The 19,710-nt window shown below is 33.0% G+C and overlaps 1 protein-coding gene across 4 annotated transcripts in view; it reads right to left on the bottom strand.

The window, feature by feature from the left end:
• LOC114324838 (protein singed wings 2) overlaps positions 1–16,211 on the bottom strand; it is a 98,007-nt gene extending 81,796 nt beyond the window's left edge. The window contains exon 1 of one of the 4 annotated variants that reach the window (XM_050651874.1): positions 15,871–16,211. The gene's annotated coding sequence lies outside the window, so the exon portion shown is untranslated. Of the gene's footprint in view, positions 1–4,479; positions 4,898–15,870 lie in introns of those variants that run through there. The other 3 variants (XM_028272714.2, XM_028272716.2, XM_028272715.2) reach the window with 3 other exon arrangements.
• Between the last annotated feature and the right edge of the window lie 3,499 nt (positions 16,212–19,710).

Raw genomic sequence — 19,710 nt, 5'->3', positions numbered from 1 at the left:
TCTTTCTGTCTTTGCTATTTTTTCCATATTCTCTTTTGTAAACGTCCATGTCTGAGAGCCATATATTAAAACAGGGAGTATACATTGATTGAAGACTTTTGTTTTTAGGTATTGCGGGTATTTTCTGTTCTTTAGAATATAAGACAGTTTTCCGAATGATGCCCAGGTCAACCTTATTCTTCTCTTTATTTCTTCGGTCTGATTTTCTTTATTTAATCTAGTGATTTGTCCTAGATATATATATTCTTTTACTTGTTCTATTCTTGTTTGTGCCACTGTAATTACTAGTTCTTCTTGTTGATTGGTCATGGTTTTTGTTTTACTGTAATTCATCTTCAGTCCTATCTTTGTCGATTCTCTATCTAGTTCTTTCATCATTCTTTGTAATTCTTCACTTCTTTCTGCTATTAATACAATATCATCAGCATATAGTAAGTGATTCAGATATTGCCCGTTTATGTTTATACCCAAACCATCCCAGTGCAGTTGTTTGAACACATCTTCTAGCGCTTGGTTGAATAGCTTGGGCGAGATGGTATCTCCTTGTCTTACTCCTCGGTTTATTTTAATAGGCTCCGTTTGTTTCATTAGCTTAATAGTTGTTGTTGCCTTATCATATATATTTGTAATTAAGTGGGTATATCTGTAGTCTATTCTGCTGTTTTGTAGGGAATTCTTTACTGCCCAGTGTTCCACACTATCAAATGCTTTTTCGAAGTCAATAAATGCCATGTATAGCGGGATATGATATTCGTTAGCTTTTTCGATTAATATCTTCACCGTTAAAAGGTGGTCACTTGTACTGAAGCTTTTTCTAAATCCGGCTTGTTCTCTTGTCTGGTATCCATCTAATTTAGTTGTTAATCTGTTTGTTAATATCTTGGTTAATAGTTTGTACATCACATTTAGTAAAGTTATGGGTCTGTAATTCTTTAGATACTTTTTATCTCGTTTCTTAAATAGTAACAATGTTACTGCTTCGTTCCAAGTGTTGGGTATTTGTTTTGTCATTAATATTTTATTCATAAGTGTGTACAAAACTTCTCTAGTTGTTTTCCCACCATTTTTTGGCATTTCTACAGTTATCCCGTCTTTTCCTGGCGATTTATTATAAGTATTTAAAAAAATACTTATAGACTAAATATCATAGGGGGGTCCATGAACCCGTTGACCCCCCCTTTATCCGCGCCTGTGTGGATTGATCAAGAGCAACATAAGGTTCTTCTTCTTTGTGTGCCGTGCTATCAAAAGTTGGCTATTCTCGTCTATTAACAAGCTTCTCGGTCGGCAGCTATATGAAACAATTCCTCGACCGTTCGACCTGTCCATTGTCTAATGTTACGCAGCCAGGACAGTTGTTTTCCTTCGATTTTGCTCTAAATGATCATCCGGAGTAAGCGAAATTTAGGTCCTCTCATTATATGACCGAAGTATTGACCCTTTCATATTTTTATGATGTTGATCAATTCTCGCTCTTTGTGCATGATCTCCAACACATGTTCGTTGAATATGTGTGCTGTCCACGGGATTCTGAGCATGCGACGGAAACACCACAACTCGAGCGCTTCTAGTTTGTTAAGATTCTTTATTTTTGTTGTCCAGGTTTTACATCCATAGAACAAAACGGGCCAGACGTAGCAGGACCAGACCTAGAAGTAGCAGGACCAGACGTAGCACATCAATACTCTTAGAGGCGCGGTCAATGACAGACTTCTATTGCACAATACAGAACGCCAGCTAGTAAAGCTTTTTTGTAAAGTTCTATTCTGGTCTAAATTTCCTCATCACTTTCAACCCTGGAGTAAATCCAGCTACCCAGATATCCTAATTGTTATACCCTTTCCAGGATTTTGTTACCTAATTTTAGTACTGAGTCTTCAATATTAATTTTTCCGACCACCATCCATTTTGTTTTCTTTGCGTTGATTGTAAAGTCCTTTGCAGTACATTCGTTGTTAACAGCGTTCAATAAAGTTTGAAGGTCTTCTAGACTCGCGGCCATTATGGCGGTGTGACCTGCGTAACTGATATTATTAATAATTTCACCACCGATTTTAACACCTTCGCGATGATTATTTAAAGATTCCTCAAAAATTGGTTCGATGTAGGTATTGAACAATGTCGGTGACATAACAGAAGGTTAAGCAGAAGAAAAGGGCTAGAAAGAGATATGAGAGATCTAAGAGAGAGGGAGAAAATGATACATTCAATGTAGAAGAGAGAGAAACAAAACGCGCTGTAGCTACTGCTAAGGAAAGATCGTCTGCAACTCTGTATGAAGAATTGGAAGCACCCAAGGAGAAAAAAAGCTTATACATCTTTGCTAAAGCAAGAAAAAAATCATCAAAGACTTGACTGAAGAAGATTACGTACATCTTTGAAGATTTACGTCTTTGAAGATTATAAGTTCTGATGGAATGGTGTTAAGATTCAATGTTGAAATAAAGCAAAGATGGTATAGGTACTTTATAAGTTTGGTAAATGAAGGACACCAGAGGAAGCGGGTTACCAGATTATAATGTAGTATCGAGGATAACGAGTGATGAGGTTGTTGATAAGATTTCTGACTAAATTTTTGTCATTACAAGGATTCAGATAAAAAATGAAGGAGTTGAACAAGTGGAGAATATGGAATGCTTAGGAGTTTGGATTACGGAATCTCTAAGTCCGAAATCAGAAATTTGACCAAGAATATAGCAATCAAGAGCAGCCTTTTTGAAGTTGAGGAAATTTCTGAGTAACAAAGTTTCAATCTGCAAATCCGATATCGCATGGTAAAATGTTACGTCCACACTTCTTTATGGTGTCGAAGCCTGGACTGTTAATGTTGAGTTAATGAGAAAGCTGGAACCTTTTGAGATGTGGATTTTTAGGAGAATTTAGAAAATGCCATGGACTGATCATATTACGAATGAAATGGGATTGCACAGAATGGGAAGAGCCAGAGAAATTTTCACCACCAATAAAAGGCGAAAGACAGCATATTTGGGGCACATACAAAGAAATAATAAGTAAGAGTTGTTGCAGCTGGTTATGAAGGGTAAAGTCAAAGGAAAAATGGGTCCTGGTAGACGGAAAATATCCTGGCTAAAAAACAATCGCGACTGGACAGGGTTAAACACACAGACGCTTTTCAGAAAAGCAGAAGATAGAAACGAATTTGCAATGATTATAGCCAACCTGCATTAGTGGAGTCAGCACTAGAAGAAGAAGATAAATTATAGAGTTTATAAAACCATGACCACAGATACTACTAACCAATATTAAAATAATCCACCATAACAAATTATGCTGTATGAAAGAAACCAGAGCCCTATAAATACACAGACAATTTTTGACAGGGGGACTCATTCAGCCCTATGCTCTTCAATTTAATTATCGGGTATAATATCACAAGAGAGTGAGAATAAATTGAAAATAATGCGACAGTTTTTCGAAAATTTGTTGTCTGGCAATAGACATGAGAGCCCGCAGGGATCGAGTGGCTATTGCCCTATGACAACAAATTTAAGTAAAAATGAAGCATTATTTTCTTATTTATTCTTACTGTCGTGTGATATTCGTAAGATTATGTTACGTATATTATGGATATTTTCTTAAATATGACAGTTGTCAAAACTAGGAAACTGGTTGCCATTAAACAGAAACAATCTACTTAAAAAAATTCTATCGGTAATTTTCTACAGTAGATAATTCTCAGTATAATTTTAATCTGATTGGACAGAATTAAACACGTGATCAAATATCTTACTATACGACTGGAAGTTAAAATCATCAAAAAATAATCGTAGAAATCATCAAAAAATTAAAACTGTCAATAAAAGAAGAAGATACAGAATGGGAAACAAAGAAGTAAAAATACTTTATTACACAGAGTCAATCATTTTTATAAGCCAATAACTTATAAAGGGTAAGACCAATAATGACATATGTATCAGAAATAAGATCAGACACAGCCACAACACAAAGACTACTGGACACGACAAAGATGAGAGTACTGAGAAGAGTTAAATACTCAGAGATGGAAAGGGGAGTATAGGCATTAGACGAAAATGGGACGTGCAGTGTAGAATCTAATGGAAAAAACGAACAATAAATAGAAAAAAAGGTTGCAATAACCCAATTAATAAAGAGAATGCGGAAGACCAGTGTGGTCAAAATAGCAAGAGATAAATGAACAATCTACAGAAGAAGTATCCAGAGTGACAACCTTCCATAGATTTATGAATCTGACAATAAACAAGCAGAATTCCTTACAAAGAGGAAGTAGAAGAAGAAGAAGAAGAAGAATAAAAAAGAAGAAGTTGTAGTGTGTAGTTTTTATTTAACACGGTACCAGTGAGTATAGTAGAGATTATACTCTAAACTCTAAGATATATTAGAGACTGGGACATTAACCTTTAAGAACCGTACATAAGTCAGCTTAAAAATTGCTAGTTGATCAAATTAGAATAATACGAAAATACTTGTAAAACTTACCTTGACTATACAACTTAATTATGCCTTTAAGACATCATGTATTTTGCCGGTTATAAAAATATATTATGTTCTATAAAAAATATACGACTCAACTAAACGACATACCTAGAGGTACTTGTATTTCGGCACCTTTGTAGTCATCTATTGGTACAATCACTTTGAAATTTCAAATGTTTTTTCACAAATCACAATAATATATTATGTATGTGTTATATCATGTTATAGCACAAATTTAGCTAGCTTAATGTGTGTTTAACTCACACTAGTACCATTTATTTTAAGAAATCCTTGAACCACGATGTTGAATGTTTTTTACCAACTGATTAGAAAAATGTCATCACATCGCTAATTTTTCTGATAATATAGTTTGTTTAATTTACTTTTTTTGTATCAACACGATGAGTACGCAATCGGTACTACAACGCGCTGTATCAGTACTACAACGTGGTCAGTATAAAACTGAATATGTACCTTTTTATACCGATCGAAAAAATCTAAAATTACATAATGAAATGTAAATGATATGCTGATAGGTATGTATAATAAGTTGTTCAATAGGTATCTAACAATATTGATTTGACGAAGTCAGATGTAAATAACCTTTTGTAATTGGTACCCTCTATATGCTGAATGTACTCCAAGTTGTATCCGGAATAAAAGATCGGGAAAATAAGTAAAAAAACTGATGTTTAAGAATTCAGAAAAAAACCATATTTATGTCTGACGTAAAACAGAATTTTAAAATATCACATTCTGACTGCATTTATGGTTTATTCTTATCTTTTTCTGATAATCAAAAAAATTACAGCTTAATTGCATTTAACGTTTTTAATGTAAAGCATAAATAAACATAAGTAAATGGCAAGGGCGGATCCAGGGATCCAAGGTGGCCATGGCCCCATTGCCCCCCCCCCCCCCGAGAATTTAAAAAAATGTAAATTTAAATATTTTCAGTTAAAATGTTTTAGTTTTAAACACATATATATTTATAAAACAGAGGATAAATATGTCTTCTGGACTAGAATTGAACAAAAGCAGTAACGGAAGCTTTAAGAATGACATAGGATGTTTTGTAAATCAAAATATTGATAATTTTACAGAGTGGCGATTTTTAGAACGACCTTGGCAGCCATTAACATAGTATCAATTTCCACATTCTGTACACATACAGAATAAGAAAGAAAAGAAAGGTTACTTGGGTCACCAGCACTGAGAACAAAGAAGTTGGTTGGTACTTTCGCACAATCAAAAGGGATTGTTTTGCAAGTATTGCGTTTTATTTTTCTAATGAAAAATATGGTCACAATACAGCTATGACAGCCCAAAGTCTTGTCACTGAATCTTTATCATATTTTGGCAAACTCATGGGCAAAGACGGAGGCATACAAACCCATGATGAACCCAGGTTGGGCTGGATTTTCTACAAAGTTATCGCAACCCGTAAAAGTCATTAACCAGATAGACTCTCAGAGATCTAAAGAGATACAAGGAAATTGAGAAAGACTATGACCAATAGTGGAGCCTATAGGGTTCTTAGGTCGACAAAATATGCCTCTTCTGCTTCAACGAGGTTAATTGTTAAGGTTTAAAATCGCATCAGGAGATCAGACTTTTAAACAACACCTATCCACAGCATCTTCCTGAGCAACACAATTAGTAGCACCATTTAAAATAAATGGATAACATGTTGTGAAGAAATAATTGAACAAATAATGAATCAGGTTCAAAGTGCAAATTATTATTGTCATATTTGCCTAAACGACTGACCTATCCCACATGGAACAGCTTTCTCTTTGAGATACATACACAATAACAACATTCGTGAAGACTTTGTCAAGTTCATTGACGCTTATGAGAACATAAAAATAAATAGTGAAAATCAAGAAAGAGGGGGAAAAGAAGGCCTCACAGGAGAAGCATGGGAAAAATAGTATTAAACTTATTGAAAGAATTGCACTTGGATCCGAAGAAATGTGTAGGAATCGGTACTGACCTTACCTGTCAGTAATAATCGTATTACCTTATCGGTAATAATACTTTATTATTGTTATGTTTTGAATGTATTTATGGCCCTCAAAAGTGTGTGAAAAGTGTCTTAAAGCTCACCATTGCAACAATAATTTTTAAAAGTTACCACCAGACCCCCTTGTACTTCTCCCCAAAAAAAAGGTCATGGCCCCTCCCGAAAATCGGTCCTGGATCCGCCCTTGGTAAGTGGAACACAAGTAATTGGACTTCGTAAGTCCAAGGTTTTCACCTAAAGTAATCTATAGTAGAACTGGAAGTCGATATTTGAACTCTCCGTGTAACTTTGCGTCGATTGATATACGATTTCACTAAGTTTGAGTCATTTTTACTAAACTTTCGGTTATAATTGTTTAAACGGAAATAACTTCAAAACCGGAACTAAAGATTTAAACTCGACTTTTCAATAAACTTCAATTGATGTGTCAAATGTACTATTTCTGCGACTATAATATGGCACTTCCGGTTAGAACTTTTTAACCGGAAATGATATAAAAACCAAAAGTATATATTTGTTCTCATCTTGCTAAGACACGTCGAATGATATATCGCTTATACTATTTCGGTGACTTTAAAACAGTACTTCCGGTTGCGACTCTAAAACCGGAAGTCCAATGTCAAATTTCTAATATTTAATACCATTCTTGGGTTATAAGCTTTTATTCGACACCTCATTTGACGGACGGACAGACAGACAGGCAGTAATGAAACTGGAATTATATATTTGTTCTTGCCTTACTAAGGCGCGTCTAATAATATATTTCTTGTACTATTCCGGTGACTTTAAAACAGTACTTCCGGTTTAATTTCTAAAACCGGAAGTGCTAGGTCAAATTTTTCACCTTTAGTACCATCATTGGATTATAAGCTTTTATTCCCACTCCAGAATGTAAAGATACACAGAATAAAAGAAACAATCCTATTAATATAAGAAATCAAATTAAAGAAAAGAGGAGACTAAGAAAGATATGGCAAAACACAAGGCAGAATCAAGACAAAATGAACTACAATAGAGCCGCAAGACAGCTGAAAAATACAATACTACAGCACAAAAACTCCTACATTGAAAATTATCTTCAAAATTTAACACCAACAGCAGATACCGATTATTCACTTTGGAAGGCCACCTGGAAATTAAAACAACCCAGTAAATACATACCAGCATTAAGAAATCCAGATGGCTCATGGTCGAGAACAGATCAAGAAAAAGCAGAGGCATTTGGAAAATATCTTGAAGAAGTTTTTCAACCTCTACCCTCTGTCAGTGCTGAAGAAGATGAGGCTATCTATGAAAGTCTAGCAACAATCCAACAGCCAAGTGAGCAAATTAAACCAGTAACAAAAAGAGATGTAAAAAATACTATTCAATATAGATTAAAAACCAAAAAAGCTCCTGGCTATGATCTTATAACAGGAACTATCTTAAAAGAGTTACCAGGTAAAGGTGTAGTTATGATAACACAATTATTCAACGCCGCACTAAGGCTCAAAATTGTACCAAACGCAATGGAAAATTGCTGATATAATAATGATCCATAAACATGGTAAACCACCTCATGAACATACCTCTTATCGTCCTATTAGTCTCTTACCGGTACTAACTAGCTAAACTATTTGAGAAGCTATTAGCGACCAGGCTAATGAAGAAAATAACTGATAATAATCTTTTTCCGGATCACTAGTTTGGTTTCAGAGAGAAGCATTCAACAATAGAACAAGTTCATAAAGTCGTTGATATAGCAAATAAAACTTTTGAAGAAAAAAAGTACTGTTCTGCACTTTTAAACAGCCTGACGTCAGTCAGGCTTTTGATAAAGTCTGGCATGAAGGGTTGCTATTCAAAATAAAAATGAACGTTCCTGATTCAATGTTTACTATACTAAAATCATATTTAGAAGAAAGGTACTACCGTGTCAAGCATGAAGCAGATACATCAAAAATCTACCATATACGATCTGGAGTCCCTCAAGGTAGTGTTCTGGGTCTTATATTATATCTAATATTTACACACGACATACCAACAAACGAAAATGTAACGACTACAACATTCGCAGATGACACAGCTATGTTAGTCACAGATGAAAATCCCGCAACAGCTACCGAATCTCTTCAAAGGCATATTAGGAACATTGAAAACTGGACAAAGAAATGGCGAATAAAGATCAATGAATCAAAATCACAACATATCATATTTACAAAATGTCGTAAAATATCACCTAATATAGAAATAAATAACAAAGCAATTCCACAAGCCAAAAGCGTTAAATACCTTGGTATGCACCTGGACAAAACTTTGACATGGATAACACATATATGGAAAAAGCGCCAACAGTTAAATTTAAAATTTCGTAAACATTATTGGATAATGGGCAGAACATCGAAGTTGTATATACGTAATAAACTGTTGGTATACAATACAATACTCAAACCGGTCTGGACCTATGGGATCCAGCTATGGGGTACAGCAGCAAAATCCAATATATCCATAATGGAAAGATTACAATCCAAAGTGTTACGCTCTATAACAGACGCCCCATGGTTTGTGTCAAACAAAGACATTTATTGTGATCTAGAAGTACCTACGATCAGTGAAGTGATAGTTCAGTGTAGTGTTCGGTACATAAAACGCCTAGAAAGCCATCCAAATGCCCTGGCAATAAACTTGCTTGATAATAGTTAACAAACTCACAGACTAAAACGTAAAAATCCACTGGACCTTATTTATAAATAAGTTTTATACATCACCGTAATTGTGTTTATATTTTAGATATATGTATTGTTTGTAAAAAATGTAAAATGTATGTTTGTATGTAGCATTTTATTGGAATGCCATGTTTGTTCCATACTAGATACTAAGAGGTCCAGTCATTGGACTGACCTCTCTAACGTCATTTTTTTTATTCAAACCCCAAGGACGCTTATTGTTAGAATTTTTATAACTAACAGATTGCTGAATAAACGTTTAAAAAAAATAAGCTTTTATTCGACACCTCATTTGCCATTCTACCTGGTATAGTGACGGAGGAGTTACATTCGCGGACGAACGGACAGACGAACAGACAGTAATGAAACTGGAAATATATAAGTATTTGTCCTCGTCTTGTGAAGGCGCGTCGAATAATATATCACCTGTACTGTTCCGGTGACTTCAAAACAGTACTTTCGATTGCATTTTTAATACCTAAAGTCCTAGGTCAAATTTTTCACCTATAGTACCATCCTTAGATTATACGTTTTCATTCGACACCTTATTTTCATTCTACCTAGTATAATGACGGAGGAGTTGAGTTTACAGACAGACAGACGGACAGATGCACGGAGAGACGGATACCGATAATTCAACGTTTTCACATTTTTTCAAAATTATGTGAAATCAAAAATTAAGTCATAATATCATGGTGGTTTCAAGACGAAATGCAGCGGAATGATCAAATTATTCTTTACAATTTTGTGATTGTCATAGTATAAAATGTAATATGTGCCATATTGTGGCAGGTTGTGTACTAAATGCTTTTTAAATACATTTTCTTTTACTCTAATTACGATTTAAATTCACTCGTGCGTAAACCCTATTGTTTTCAAATATAAATTTAATGGATCGAGGACGAACCTTTTGTCAATGCCTTAACCAATAAATATGTCTAAGTCTTCACCTAAATAAATCCCCTCAAGTTTGTTGAGAAATTTTGCTACCAATTTCTCCGATTCTCCAATTCAACTCCTTTCTCAAGATGATTAGATTAGTAATTGAATTACTGCACTTACAAAACTAAGTTGACGTTGAAACTTCTGTCATTATTAAGTAATAATTTTTATACCGTACAATGTAGAACTAAAGAAGACTTCCTTTTGTAGCTGGTATATATAACTTTTTTTTAAAAAGATCCAAGTTGGACTAAAGCTTTACATCATATATTAACTAACGTTTTCTGTGTTAGCAGACCATCATCAGGTTAAACTCTAGATTGTTATAGTTGAAACTAGCCACAGAAATTGGTCATATTATGACCTTTGAATAACAAATTATTTTTTATGCATTTGTTATTCAAAAATCATGTGAAAAATTTCTGTGGTTAGTATCAGCTACAACGATCTAGAATTTAACCTGATGATGGTCTGCTAAGACCGAAATCGTCCATTAATCTGTGATGTAAAGTTTTTGTCCAACTTGGATCTTTTTAAGAAAAAATTTTTAATAAAATTTATATATTCGAGCTATAACAGGAAGTCTTTTTTACTTATATAGTATTTTTGCTATGGTATACAGCCAATTATAGGTCTGGATCACGCGTATGAAAAAAAGTTGATTAAAATCCAGCTAAAAATTTGTTAATAGCTTAAGGGTGTCTAGTCGGACAAACTTTGATATATGGGAACACTGGAACAAGGGCAGTTTTAATTGTGGAACAGGTTAAAAATTTGGAACGGTCAGACCACGAAACCGTCACATGTATTTTGTCCGACAGAACTTCCAATTCATTTGTTACGCTTTCATTAAACTCTCATGCAAAAATCAGACTGCTAACTGATATTTATCACCTGTCATAATTCCTCTCATTTGACATGTTCTACGTGTTCAACTCATTATAATGCCCATTTGGTGATAAATAGCACCCTGATTTTTGCATGAGAGTTTAATGAAAGAGTAATAAATCAATTGGAAGTTTTGTCGGATAAAATACATGTGACGTTTTCGTGGTCTGACGGTTCCAAATTTTTAACCTGTTCCACAATTGAAACTTTTTCTGTTCCAGTGTTCCCATATACCAAAGTTTGTCCGACTAGACACACTTAAGCTATTAACAAACTTTAAGCTTGCTATTAATCAACTTTTTTTTCATACGCGGGATCCAGACCTATTAGAGAGATTTCCTTTTTATGTTAATAATTTTTAGTAGTGGAAATACCTGCAAAGGAAGAAATAGAAAATGAAATAAAGGGACTAAAAAACAATAAAAGCCCAAGGATAACAAAAATATCGGCGGAAATAAAAAAAGAATGTGTGTGTACTTTGTACGCATGTAAGAAGTTATACTTCTATTATATGATTTCAACGAAATTATTATACTTTAAACAGTGTATTTATATTTTATTTAAATATTAAACTAATTTTAATACTTACTTCTTAAAATTTTTATTAAAACAGTACCAAAAATTAAAATAATAAAAGAATAAAACATACACAAACAACACATTGAAAAATGCCACAAATGATTTCTGAACAATGTATTTCAATTTTGAATTGAAATTATTTAGAATTGAAAGAAATATTAGAATACAACAAAACATAGAGCAAGAACACAATATATTAGGTGAATATTGATAGAAATTTTGATGGTAATCAAATTATGTAAATCAAAGCATTACATACTATTTTAGTAGGTTCTTTTTAAATTTTCCAAATAGGCAGGTCCTACCTATGAAATTAGGATACGGAAACATTTACAATTATTACGTACCTGTCGCTTTTAAAAACTATTTAACCTTCGGATGACCAAGCGGGGGAAATTGTGACCCCAGCGTATGTTTTTCTTTAATAAATTAAAAAGTATTTTTAATTGTTAACTCATTATTTTTTTATTTGACTTGAATATCATTCTCATATTTTGAAATAAAAAAAAAATCCCTATATTTTACGAATAAAAAATATATTCTGAAGTTGATGTTTAGTAAAATACCGTCTCTTATGTGTAATTCCAAGTAGTTTTACGCTAATGACGTCGACTTTGCAAAGTAACAAGACACTTACTCAACATACACACTACACATGACACTAATACTCATGTTGTGACTGGCTGATGATTTTAACACCCAATCAGATCCCGTATAACGTTTGTACTATACTGTCTGTGTGCGCATCCGCGCAGAATTATGAAATTTTACTCTCAATCGCGCCTAAAGAAGTATAACTTCAAAAATCAGGAGGGAAAAGGCTACATAAAGAGATACATAAGCTGACAAAATAAAAACAAATGGGAAAAAGAGAAATGTCAACAATGGGCCTTAGCCAGGATATGGCCAATACAAAAAAGGTGACAAAATGAGATGTGAATACTATAGAGGCATCGAGTTGCTCGAAGTAGTTTACAAAATCTGGACAAAAATCTTAAGGAAAAAGCTAAATAATAGACGAAAATATATTAGGCGAATATCTAGCAGGATTTAGGAACAATAGGTTGACGACAGACAAAATATTTGCTCAAACTCTAAAAGAAATCAAGACTATGTGCTACGAACGTAACATAGCAATAGATGTCCTCTTCGTCGACTTTAAGCAGGCCTGCGATAGTGTAAAGAGACAACAGATATACGAGCTAATTAAGGATATGGCATCTACTAAGTAAAATCGTCAAGATGGTAAAAATGATGGTAAATGGTCTGAAACGAAAGAAGGATTATGATAGGGAGGCCCATCAACGAATCTTTTTAACCTGATACTGGACGGAATAATCAGAAAAAGCAAAATAAAAATGTGGGAAACAATCTTTACAAATAGCCACTAATGTATAGCTTTCGCAGATGATCTAATACTATTAATTACAAGTAAGAAACATCCAAGAAGATTAATGAACAATAAAACCAAAGAGGCAAAAAAATTGGGCTTGTAATAAATAAGGAAAAGACGAAATACATGATAATGGGAGACACAAAGGAAAAGAAGGCAATTTCTCATTAGAAGTAGGAGAAAATGCGTGCATATTCAAAAAGGTTTAAGGATAATTGGGTGTAAAATTAAATGAAAAGGACTTGAGAAAGGGAGATAAAGCCATGAAAAACGAGAGGAAAAAAAATTATCGAGCATTGAGATCATTAATGAAATGACAAATATATCTCAAGAAAAACAAAAATTAGAATCTGCAAATCAGTTATCAGGCCTTAAGTTACAAAAGAATCCGAAACATAGGTGCTTAAGAAATCAGAAACATACGTTTTAGAAAGATGGCAGAGGAAAATACAAAGAGCAATACATTCATTAAAGTATAAAAATAGATGGTCAATAGAGAAGAAAAAATACTAAGGATCTTGAAGAACTATATAACGAACCAAAAAATAACGATGGTAATCAAAACACAGCGAATACGATATTTAGGATACATTGAAAGAATGGGAAAGGGAAGAATGCCGAAAATGGTACTATTACGAAAGCAAATACTAAAAAGAAGAAAAGGTAGACCAAGAAAGAGATGAAAGGACAGCGTATATTAAAGATTTACAAAAAAGTAATATTGAAAATTGGAAAGAAAGAGCATTGGAGAGAAATAAATAGAAGGAAGTTCATAAGAAATGTATAGAGAGACTATAAGAAATAGTAAATGTATTTTATATAAATAGGTAAATGTAAATCCCCAATGGTAATGGAAAAGTTATAATACGTTCTTACAAAGTTATAGTACGTTATAGTACAAATAGTTTTAAGAATAGACTCGATAATAATTATAGTCCGTTCTTTAACGGTAAAATATTACAAAACCCCTAAATTTTAAAGAACCGCTTGGATTGACATGAAATTTGACATACACATAGCTAACAAGTCAAAGAATAAAAGTGATATTGTGCCGATATGGGCTTTTGCCCCGGGGGAGGTTTTTACCCCCTTTTGGGGGTGAAAAAATATTTGTCCAAGGTAAGTCCGGAAATGGATAAACTAACTAATTTTAAGTAACTTTTGCTACATAGAGTTTTTTCACTAAGTCAATACTTTTCGAGGTATTTTCCAGTGAATATGTTCATTTTTTCAACAAAATAACCACGCTTTTAGACGGTTGTTCTCAAATAACTCAAATAGTTAGTACTTTGTCGAAATAACATTCTTAGCAAAAATATAGCCTGCAAAAAATTAAAAAAAATGATGTATATATCACGTCTCTATACCTAGTAGAAGCAGAGTTATAGCTAATTAAAAATAGGTTCATATTCGTCAAATTCCAAATGGAATACTTTAACGTGAAATAACCAAAAATGAAGCATATTTCGGGGAAAACTCATTACAACTTGTTTAAAGTGTTTCAAAAAAGCTTCATTTTTGTTTTATAAAAAAATTTCTAGCATCAAAAGTAAACAAGTTACGCTCAAAATAAAATTAGTCCCTTTTTTTTGGTTAAAAAATCGGGAAAATCGCCCCCTAATTAGTATCTCAAATGAACTTAATCGTTACGACTTCACAAGTTTCTTGACTCGTGTATGTATTGTATATACGATCTGTAAGTTTCATCGGTTCAAAGTCCTTATTTTTGAAAGGGCTGTAGTTAAAAGGGGTTGAACGAGTCACTGATCACGAATGTATGGAAATTTAGAAACACCAAATCTTAATCAATTTTTGCCTTACAGAAAAACAAAAAATACATTATATTCAGAAAAGCAATGCTGACTTTTTTGATTTTCGAGATTTTTGGTATCTCTAACAATTTTTAAGTTATTTTGAAAAAAGCATATTTTTCAAAATTAACTTTTTTAAAAATTTTACTTTAAAATCAAATTTTTTTAAAAATAAGCACTTTGAATCGATGAAATTTACAGATCATATAAACACAATATAAGAAAAATAATTTGTGGAGAAGTAATGATTAATTTTATTTAAGTTGCTAATTAGGGGGCGGTCTTCCCGATTTTTTTTTGCCAAAACAAAAGGGACCAACTTTATTTTGAGCGTAACTTGCTTAAATTTAATGCTAGAAACTTTGTATAAAAATGGTATATTTTGTATAAAAGTTTAAATGGGTTTTCTCCAAAAAGTGCTTAATTTTTCGGATATTTTACTTCGAAATATTCTATTTGAAATTTGGTGAATATGAATCTATTTTTCATTGGCTATAACTCTGGTTCTACGAGGTCCAGAGACCTAAAGCGTACACCATTTTTTTTTAAATTTTTTCACAGGCTATATTTTTGTTAAGAGCGTTTTTTCCGACAAAATACTTTCTTTTTAGTTATTTGCGAAAAACCTTCTAAAAATGTAATTATTTTGTTGAAAAATGAACATATTCACTCGAAAATAACTCGAAAAGTGTTAACTTGGCGAAAAAGCTCTATAGAACAAAAGTTACTTAAAATTAGTCAGTTTATCCATTCGCGGACTTATTTTGGTCATATTTATTCACCCCCCAAAAGGTGGTGAAACTCACCCCCAGGGCAAAAGCACACATCGGCACAATATCACTTTTTTTTTGACATGTAAGAGCGTATGCCAAATTTCATGTCAATCCAAGCGGTTCTTTAAAATTTAGAGCAAAAACCGTGAAAGAATGTACTATTAAGCTTTTTTGCCCTAGACCTTCAAAGCCTGTTGAGCTTTATAAAATAAATATTTTTTTATTTTAGAAGAATAATTATTGTTATTAATCGTATGAAAAAACAAAGCCTACTCACCTTTTATATGGTTAAAACCTTCAATGTAAGTTTTCGTTTACTTTTCTGTAGACACACAACGTTTCTACACTCAAACCAAACGTATTCATGCGGCAAATCGCACTAGTGATCTAACGCTGCCCGGAGTTTCAGCAATCCTCAGAGTTGTCAGAGTTGTCGACTGACCGAAAATGAGAAATTGAGACTGCTACTCCACATCCACGGTGACAACGGCTAAAAACTGATCTGTTCTCTTCTCGCAGGTTTTAAGTTAATCCCGCTCGAGTGGAGAATTTGCGAAATCTGAAATTTCGGAGCAGAGATGCTTTGTGCACCAACCAGCATCAGTTCAATTATACTATTTGAATTTGCAACGGTGCATCCAATACGAACTGAGTCAAGGTAAATTATGTACGGAAACAAGAGCGCCGATCGTAATTCTATTTTAGCGGGGTATTTTAACCTTTTTGATTTATGATTAATTTGATAAGAGAATTAATTTAGTATGATGAAATTACTTTTTTTATAGTTCGTTTATTGTGCAAAAATCAAATAGAAACCATATAGCCCAGTCGGGATAGCATTTGACCTTGCATTACGAGCTGCCCCAAATTTTATTTTTCTAATCTTTAGGGGGGGTCAATAGTAGTATAAATTTAAAATCTCGACTAAATTTGACCGTTGCGTTAGCCGCCATCTTGATTTTAAAAACAGTTTTTGTTTTTGCTCAATATCTCCGTCATTTTCAACTTTTCGACAAAAAGTGTAAAAACTGAAGTTGTTGGAAATGCGATTTTCTATAATTTCGTTTATTATCATTTTTTTTTCGTGCTGTCGTTATTTTCTGAGTTATGGGTAATTATTGATTAATTGATTTATTCGATTATCTCGTTTATTATTAGTTTTACAACAAATTTAAATCTACACAAAAATGAAGAGAATTAAATTTTGTACAATTTTCATCTTTCATTTTTTTTAATCAATATTTAAGGTAGTACGTAAAGGCGCGAGCGTAAGACCTGATTGATTTTATAGCAATTGTTTTTGTTCAATATCTCCGCCATTTTCAACTTTTCGACAAAAAGTGTAAGGACTGAAATTGTTGCAATTACGATTTACTACAATATTTTGAGAGAACCAGTGGCGGGTCTACGAGGTGGGGGGAATGAAAAAATTCCCCCCAACAGGGTCCAAAATTAAAAAAAAAATTGTTGAAATATTAAAATATGTTAGCTGACATGAAACCTTATTATCGACAGACAAATTCAATCAATAAAACCCGCTAATTAATAAAATTAAGTGAACTTAATGCATATAAGTTATTTTTTATGTCTTTTATGTACTTAGTTTGGTTGGTGTTCCATTGGAAGTTTCAAAAATTGTATAAAATATATTTCTCTTTATTTTTGTTTATGTACAATTATGTCGTAAAGTTGTCCCTGATCACCAAGGAGAACGTCATGACGGAAGAAATCAAGCGAAGGATAATCCTAGCGAACAAATACTATTTTGGACTGAGTAGACATATGAGAAGCAGAAATTTAAGCCAAAAAACAAAAATAACCATATACAAAACCCTTATACAACTAGTGTTGACATATAGATCGGAGACATGGACCATCTCCAAGGCAGATGAAAACCTTCTGCTTATATTTGAACGAAGGATCCTGAGAGGAATATTCGGTGGCATCTGTGAAAATGGTATTTGGAGGAGGAGCTATAACTACGAGGTATACCACAGATATAAACATATATTTGGTGGTAAATACGTAGTATCTCTTATAAGAATAGGAAGACTAAGGTGGGCAGGACATCTAGCAAGATCACAACATAACAACCCTCCTAGAAGAATCCTTATTTCACAACCTGTGGGAAGTAGAAATAGGGGTAGGCCAAAACTTAGATGGAAGGATGAAATAGATGAGGATGGGAGAAAAATAGGCGCAGCAAACTGGCAACGGTTGGCAATGGATAGGACTGACTGGCGTAATAGACTTGGGAAGGTCGAGAGTCTTTCATAGGACTGTAGCACCATTGATGATGATGATGTCTTAAAGTTAATAATTAATGAGACAATTCAATAATTATGCTTCCCCTCCGCTTCCACTATTTCCCGCTTTACTCGGAGAATATTATCCGCATAAAAAAATTGTTGAAAAGAAATTGTAGTAAATTGCGTTTCAAACAATTTTAGTCCCTACCGTTTTTGTCGAAAAGTTGAAAATGGCGGAGATATTAAGCAACAACGGTTCTCCTTTAAATTTACCTACACTATTATTGATCTCCTCTAAAGGACAGAATTTTAAAATTTGGAGCAGCTCGGAAACAAGATTCAATTCAGTAATTATGCTCCCCCACCACTTTTTACTATTTTCCAACTTAAATCGGAAAATATCAACTGCATGAAAAAGATTGTTAAAAAGAACTTGTAGGAAATCATATTTGGAACAATTTTAGTTGAAAATGGTGTAGATTTTGATCAAAAACAATTGCTACAACATCAATCAGGTCTTACGCTCGCGCCATTATCTCATACGTACTACAGTCGAACCCGCTCATTGGAATAGCCTTTGTGCAAGGCAAAAATATTCTTATAACCGGGATATTCTAATAACCGATCATTGGTGGCTAGTCGAAATAAGTGTTACCGAATATACGTAATAATATTATTTACATACTATGCCAATGTGTAGTTTTACATACTATGCCAATATGTAGTTTTATTACATACTATGCCAATATGTATATCATATATGTACCTACATAATCAGTGTATGTAAATGGTTTTAGGTCTTTTTACGTCAATAATACAGTAGTGTAACTAGTACTTATATATGTATGTGTTAAATACCAAATTACATTACATGTATGTGAATGAATACATTATATAATTAATATGAAATGTATGCAATATGTAGATATGTAAATATTTTCTTATTAAAATGCATAATATAACAAAATTACTTTTTTTTTCTTGAGAAATTATTGGTAATTATAGCTTTTTCGTTGTTAATCCGTGTGGTCATCCTTAATCCATTGGTTGAATAGAAGTTTTATTGGAGTCAAGAAATGGATTGTTACATTCTTGTTCTTTTCTCTTCTTTTCGAATTTAACAAAGCCATAATTCCATCTTGTAAACAAGTATGTACTCTCTGAGTGAATTCTAAATAAACTGCTTCTAACAATTTTATAACAGGCAACAGTGCCTTTGTGTAGACAAATAAAAATTATTTTATGACCCATGCATTTGTCGGCCATGCTAAAGATCGAATTGGTATTCGTAACAAAGTAATAAATATTTATTACCCTAATAATATCTAATCCAGCACTACAGGCCATTGACGACAAACCATAATACCAAACATAATTTAAATTTTTAGTAAATTGTAAAAAAAAATATTCTTTGACCTGCAAAATATGCTAATAAGCGGTATTATCTAGTTAGATCCTATTCCAATAAACAGATAAAATTATTAAGGAGTAAATGGAAATGTTTCGGGAACTTGAATTTATATTCCATAAACCTATAACAGGGATTCTAATAAGCGGGTTCGACTGTACCTTAAATATTAACTTTAGCAAAAAAAATGAAGGAGATTAAAATTGTGTAGAAATTAATTCTCTCAATTTTTATATAGGAACATTTTTGTCGTAAAACTAATAATAAACGATATAATTCAATAATTATGATCTAACTGTCACTATTCTCCGCCATAACTCGGACAATATCGACGGCACGAACAAATTGTAACAATATAAATAATAGAAAATAGGGATGGGAAAAACCTACCGGTTTAAACCTAAAACCGGTTTTTTTATTCGCAATAACCGGTTTTCCCGGTTGTTTTTATCCCGGTTAT

This window comes from Diabrotica virgifera, chromosome 5 (genome assembly GCF_917563875.1).
Source record: "Diabrotica virgifera virgifera chromosome 5, PGI_DIABVI_V3a".
NCBI classification, from domain to species: domain Eukaryota; kingdom Metazoa; phylum Arthropoda; class Insecta; order Coleoptera; family Chrysomelidae; genus Diabrotica; species Diabrotica virgifera.
This window is presented reverse-complemented; position numbering and strand designations above follow the sequence as displayed.